Source organism: Crotalus tigris, unplaced genomic scaffold (genome assembly GCF_016545835.1).
Source record: "Crotalus tigris isolate CLP2741 ecotype Arizona unplaced genomic scaffold, ASM1654583v1 scf7180000017731.4096049, whole genome shotgun sequence".
Taxonomy (NCBI): domain Eukaryota; kingdom Metazoa; phylum Chordata; class Lepidosauria; order Squamata; family Viperidae; genus Crotalus; species Crotalus tigris.
In genome coordinates this window covers 1,791,819-1,799,340 of record NW_024096599.1, presented here as the reverse complement: position 1 = coordinate 1,799,340, position 7,522 = coordinate 1,791,819, and positions in this window count along the sequence as shown.

Here is a 7,522-nt window from a genome sequence, read left to right as displayed (position 1 = left end):
AGGTTGAAGCCAAGGGCAAGAGTAACGGCAGGTGTTATATCACACTCTAATCCACCTTCCTCAGCAAAGCGTCTGAATATGCTTGCACTGCATATAGTCCAAACATGCAGCTGGGCATTGTCATAGCGATAGTCCTACTATTAGTAAAGAACACCTATTTTGTGAAGATTTTCCATCTGTAATTATTCTTACTATTTGAATAATAAACCATAATTACATATTAAATCAGCTTACACAGAAACTACCATTTTGGCTGAATGACTGCTCTAAAGTCACCTAAGACAATTCATGACTGAAAGTGGATTTGGGTTTGGGTTTCTCCAGTTCCAGTTCAATACGGTAATTTTTACACTACATTGATTCTCAGATTCAGTGATTTGTAATCTGACTATATCTTGTTTTATTACTATTGCGATCTCTTTTTCATCCAGGATCTCCTCTTTCTTTTTCTTCAGTTCCTTCCATAAAATAATAGTATAAGATGCTTCCTTTGCATGAGCCATTTATTTTAAAACATAAAGACTGCATTGGTCACATTTCTGAAAACATGCCTGTAAAATTATGAAATGGTGGATTTTGAGAAAGTCTATTTCAGTTGTTCACCTGTTTGTATTTATGAAATTTATTGGCATCCAATTTAATCAGTTGTGGCAGATATATTAAAAAAAAACAGGTGGAGCTTTGATCACACCGTTGCAGTGCTATCTTGGACAAACCTGAATCAAATGACTCATTTTCTTTTTTTCTTTTTTTATACAAATTTTATTTATAATATAGTTAAAAACAAACAAACATTGGATTTGACATGACATTCCAGTATATACATTCTTATCAGATTATTCCACTTTTTACAATCAATTCTTCATCTCTACATTATACATCTAAGTTTTATATACAATACTTGTTCTAAAATAACATATATTTCTATCTTAACATTCATCTTTAATCCCGACTGTCCTCTTCAAATTCCTCCAGCGGTAAAGTTTATCCCAGGTTTCATAATAAACTGATCCACATTTATCTTTTAATATCATTGTGAGCCTGTCCATTTCCGCACATACTTATATTTTATGTATTAACTCTTCCTCTGTGAGAATTTCCTTGCTCTTCCATTTTTGCGCTAAAGCAAGCCTAGCTGCAGTCAGGATGTGTAGCAGCAGATAGATTGTTCCCTTGTCATATTTTTCTGTCGTTATTCCCAACAAGAAGAATTCAGGTTTTAACTCTAAGTCCAGTGTTAATATATCCCTCAACCAGTTTCGTGTCCTGTTCCAATACTCACGGATCTTTGGGCATTCCCACCACATATGGTAGTATGAACCTAATGCTGTTTTACATTTCCAGCATAGGGGTGAAATGTTTGAACCCATTTTGGCTAACCTTACGGGTGGGAAATGCCATTTATAAAACATCTTGTAAAGATTTTCCTTATATGAGGTAGCTAAAGTGAGTTTCCTATTCCTTTCCCACAGTTCTTGCCAAATATGTAGGTCGATACTAAAACCAAAATCCCTACTCCAAATTAACATGGTCTCCTTAACCTGTTCTTCATACATTGCAAATGACTCATTTTCAAGGAATCACAATGCATTTGAAAAAGGTGCTTTCAACTATGTTAGCATGAACAAAACATCTCTCTTTGAGCAGGCAAACCAGCCTTATACTGTGCAAGGGAAGTTGGTCTGTAGAGACAGCCAGGGAGAGGCTTTAAAGACAGCTGTGCAGGCTGAGCAATGGATATGGCTTCTCTATAATTTTGAAAGAGGTGCTTTGTTCATGCTAGAATGCCTCTTTTAAATGCTTCCTGCAGTTGTTCCATTTATCACAATCAGAATTTAGTAGCAGCAAATTCGAATCCTTCTTTATATAGTAACAATACTTGCATGAAATAGCCTTAACTTAGCTAAGGGTTACATACTGTAATTTAGCGCTAGTCTAATTAAATATTAGGAAGCCAAATTTCATTTTATTAATTCAAATTTTAGCACAATATTTTAACATGAACTCAATACATATATGCAATATAAAGAGGAGAAAATATAGAGATCCATCATTTAGTTTTCATTTTCCTAAAGCAAACTACCATATGTCTTCTTCCCTCTCTCCCTCCCAAGATTCTAGTCAAGGTGTGAAGCTTGTCATCTTTTCATTCTCTCCAAAATGGACAATAAAATGGTATCTGCTGGCTGTTCATTTCCTGATTGTACATCACCAGAAAGCCAAAAGTACCGTAACCATTTGTGCTACAGTGAAGCGAATTTGCTGTTGTTATGGTGATTCATTCTGCAAACAGGGTATTCTATTCCAGAGCTCCTGTTTCTTGCTGAGGGTGCCCATCTGGATCTTATGCTCTTGTTTATGCAAGTGAATTAACTTTACCATAGATTGTTCATTTGTCACTCCAAGAAATAGTATCTTCAAACATGGGAGATGGAGAGGCAATGCAAACAGATGGTACTTAGGAATAAATGGGGGAGGGGAAGGCAGCTGCATTAAATAGGGATTGTCCTGATGGTTATAAACAGTGTCTGGAAGATGATGTATTAGACTTGCCAACTAGATTATGCAAAATGTCTCATCATCTCTCCAACAATTTTGCAGCTTTTTAGCATTTCCTTTGTGCTGTGTTATATTGGATGTTTGTCTATGTTTATTTTGAAAACTCAAACATATGCCGTTTATAAAAAGGCCCATCCTTCATTTCATAAAAAACTGAAATTATATTTTCCTTAAGAAATGGAATAACTCTTTTCTTCCCTCTCTCATCATTATTGTTTCATCATCTGAAGACTAGATTAAAAAAGGAGGTCAGTTCTGAGAAGGATAACATGACTCTAAATATTACTTAAATTCTTATTTAAGTACAAAATTTAATATTTGCACTTTTTATTTTACTGACCATATTAATGTTCCACATTTGTTTTGCTTGGGCAACTGGCAAAGGGATGCTTTATATAACTAATAAAATAAATCTATACATGGAATAAGTAAGTATCAGTAATGAATGTTTAGCTTATTCCAAGTGACTCGTTTAGATCAATGGTTTTTGTTCCCTTCCCATTTGTATTTAAATATAAAGCTTTGTTTAAAAAGGGGACTTTGAAAAATGCAGAATTAACTGTGTTTTCCATGTTGAGAAACTGCCTTATTATTACTTATAGCATATATTATTTATCATGATATTGCCATTAATGTTCACCTGATCGTTAAGATGACAGCATGTTCCTCAAAAGAACATTTATTTGATGAAAATAGAATTTCCTGCTGGGTAAAACCTAATGAGAAAGGATTGACATTTGAAAGAAGAGTCAAAGAGATTTGGATATATGTGTAAGAATAGTATCAAGCTGATCTACCATCATTAGGGCATAAAAACCTAGTTACTGACTTTTTGGAAACTTTTTGGATTTGTCTTCTATCTGTTGATATCTGAATGAACTTTAGGGATGGTGTTTGACTTAACTTATATAAAGCCTTTCATTGGTGATTCTTTTCAGCATTGGGCTAACATTCATGTGTTACTTAGAATAACAGAACAGCATCCCATCACAAAGTTTATTTCAGAGAGGATTCTAGAGAAAGTAATGCAAAAGGTTTATCAGTGTTGCTGTTAGATACACAGATATATTTTCTGCTCCTTTGAGATGATCCTTTCTCATTTGGATTAGTACATGAAAATGGAAATAACAGACAAATTTTTGCAAGAGATTAGTACCTTTCTTGGTTATTTCTCTAGTGAGTAATTTTTAAAGGAAACCTCTATTAAAATTATTACTGCACGAGTGCCTAGACCTGGGTAAAGAGTCCCTTGAGTCAAGTTTAACTTCTGCTGATTAGATAGGCACAAGGGGTGTAGTGATCACGGGAACAATAAGGAAATGGTTTCTACTTATTTTTTTAGAAACTCTCTATGCAGGCATATAAAAATGTAATATTTCAAAGAAATACATATATGATAGTCTATTTTGTGTTAGGCAGCCTGTGGGTTTCCTGTTATTACTGAATTAAAACTCTAACCATCCCTTAACATTGGCTTTGCTGGATGGGAACTAATGGAATTCAGCAGTACTTGACTCAGGGAACCAGAATTTATCTATGCTGTCTTTTTTTTAGAAATTTTTACATAGTTATTGGGACAAACAGACATCTCTGCTGTGAGAGAAGAAAACTTCCTATTCTAGATCGCCAAGATATTCAACACTGTATTTGTTTTATAACATATTATTGCTGTTATATTCTGACTTTTTATTGTTATTCACAATCTTTCCTTTCTCTATTTTTTGCATACTAAGAAATTTGGGCTATTCCTCTTCAAAAAATTTCTCATTATGCCCATCTTTCAATCACAAGTTATTATTATCAGTATATCTCAGTCTTATGTAATGTGAGCCACCTTATTATGGTTTATAGCTGGCCCTCCAGTTACAATCACTCATTCAGTGATTGTTCAAAGTTATGTGATACTAAATGAAGAGGCTTACTACTGGACCCTGAAGTTACAAATGTTGCAGCAGTCACATGATTGTGGTCTGGGCACTTAGCAACCTATTTGCACTTATGACCAGTTGCTAAGCATCCTGCGATCATATAATCATAATTTGCAACTTTCCCTGCCAGTTTCTCACAAGCAAGGTCAATGGGGAAGCTAGCAGGGGAGATCACAAATTACTTGAATAAGCCTGCTCTACCCACTCTGAACTTTATTTTTTCACTTGCATGTAGTAGGTACGCTGGCTGAGGAATTCTGGGAGTTGAAGTCCACAAGTCATAAAAGGGCCAACTTTGAAGACCCCTGGTCTACAACAACTCACTATGGCCAAATCACCACTGCCAACTTGCCACAGGACAACTTGCTATAATCAACTCACCACAGGACAACTTACCACGGGATAAGAGTTACATAATATTGAAGAAATAGTGGAATAGAATCATTAAAGAAAAGATGCCAGAGGAGAGACAAAATGAAATGTGAATTACAAAAATTAAAATAATGTTTTAATTGTTTTAAATAATTAAACTGAACTGTTGAATTGTCCCACAACGAGTAGTCCCCATGGTGAATTGACCATGGTGAGTTAACCATGGCAAGTTGGCTCCGGAATGGTTGTCCCATTCCGCGTGCACCATGCCCTTCTTCACTTACTTGTACACACTGTGCCCTCCTTACCCCTTCACTCACATAGAGCCCACCCCACTGTCTTCCCCCTTCACTTGCTAGTTTGCATAGACCATATCCTCCTTCCCTTCTTCACTCACTCACAGGCACCAAACCCTCCTTTCACTTTTGCACACTTGCCCACATCATGCACCCTTTGCTTGTTTGCTTGCATGCACTTCACTCTCCTTCCACCTTTGCTTGTTTGCATACACTGTGGTACCCCTCCCCCAATTTGCTTGCAGTTGTTTACTGGGATCTTCCTCTGCTTCCTGCTTAACAACCCATGTGTCTTGGAGTTACAACAACAACCAAGACTGCCTGGATTGCCACCAATTAATGATGCAGTCACAGGTCATTACCCTTTATGACCTTATTGCTTAGTGACTACTATCCCAATTCCAATTGCCATCTTAACTTGAGGAATTGCCTTTAAATCTTTTTCCTCAAATGTTTGTTCTTCCCAAGTACTTTTTTCACCTAAAAATGAGTCTTTCTGATGAGAAAACTATTTTTCATCAATATCGCTGGGAAGGATGGTTAATGGAAGGCTCATCAATTTTTCTCATTATTCTTACCTTGACCCTCTTATCAAAAATCTCTTATGGTTCAACCTGCTTAAGTGAAACACTGCAATGATATCATCATAGTGGCTATTAAATGGACAAACCACTTGAACAGAATAGCATATTGCTATGTGTTGCCATAAACATTTTAGGGGTGGGGAACTTGTGGCCATTAGATGCTTTTTGACTTCAGCTCCCATTAATTCTGGTCATTGGCCATGCTGGCTGTAATTGATGCAGGTCAGAGTTTGAAAACACCCAAAAGATTCCAGCTTTCTCATGTCTGGTCTACTGAAGTTATTCTGCCCTTGGGTTCTAAGCTTTTCTTTTCTATAAAGACTTCTTGACAAGTGGAATTTGCTTTGTAAATTTAGAACCTAATATAAACTGATAACTGAGGCATCTGCAGCACATTCCTATCTTGGATAGTTGTTCTTTAGCCACTAGCCTAATACTATCATATGGAAGAATTATGGTCTCATCTTATCATAAGTTTAACAGAAGATGATCACATTGCATGAGTGCTGGTGGATACCCACCCCCATGTAACTTTGTCAGTACAATTTGTACTGGATGTGCAGTCAGGCACACAGAAGGCTAGGATTAGAAGATATATTTTTAAATAATTGTTCAGTGACTTAATTTTGCCTGCTGAATTTCTTCTACTGTAAAAAGTATCAAAAGGAGCATTTTTCCTTTACTCTGAAAAATGATATTTCTATTTCTATTGCTAAAACCTTTTGACTCTGCAATAGCTCCTTAAAGAAAATTAACAGCCACTTCAGAATTAGATTGAGATATTTTCAATACCAACTTAGACAGTTTGTAAAAACACATACCATTATCCAAAACTTAATGACTGACAAGAGGGACAAAATGATGAATAAATATTGTCACTGGGCTAACTTTAAGATGGAAGTACTCACAAGAGTAACCTTTGTTGGGAAGCGTGGTTTCAGTGGCATTGTTTTTGGTACCTCACAATCTATTGATTACACGGGGTAGCAAAGTATAAAAAGAAAACTAAGCAATTATTTGGGGTCTCCTTTTTGTTTATTCCTCTGCCTGCTCTTTGTCTCCAAACCTGCTCGTTAAATTCCCTTCCTTGTTCCTTTCTAGGCAGATGTGCAAAGAGGACGTGGTTAGCTAAATTGAAGGTTTGTCAAATCATATACTTCTTTAAATTAATTTTTGTCAGAATTATAAGCCTGCCTCACTAATTTTGTTCAGGCTACCTTCCTGCTATCAATGCAGTGAATAAAGAGAATGGTCTTCAAGGACAAAGGGAAGATCAGCTACCAAGGCAACAAGTAGATAAATAAAACTTGTGCCCTGGCCAAGAAAGTAGTTTGCAAAAAATTGCACAGCAAATACTGTATAACCCCCCCCCCCATTCTCATGAAGATAAAAAAGAGAGGAAAGGAAGCACCTACATTCAGACATTCAATTACTATAATTGTTCTGATAAAAATAGCTTTAGGTCCACATGGAATCTTAGACTTGTCCACCTGATAAGACAGACAACCAGGAGCAGAAAGCAAGTGCTTTTATTCCAACAGTTTTTGAGGAGTCCCTAACTTGGATAGGTGATATCATAGTCAAAATTGGAATGAATCATCTTTCCTCTTTCACCACACATTAAAAAAAAGCCTTCATTCACATCGTTGTGCCACCATCTTGATTTTTTGTCATGTCCTGCGAACACTCTTGTCCTTACCCAATTTTCCCTCTGTCTTTCATTTCCTCCTCTTTCTCCCCATCCTTCTCAATTATCTGTTGAGGGAAAACTGCATTGAGAGGT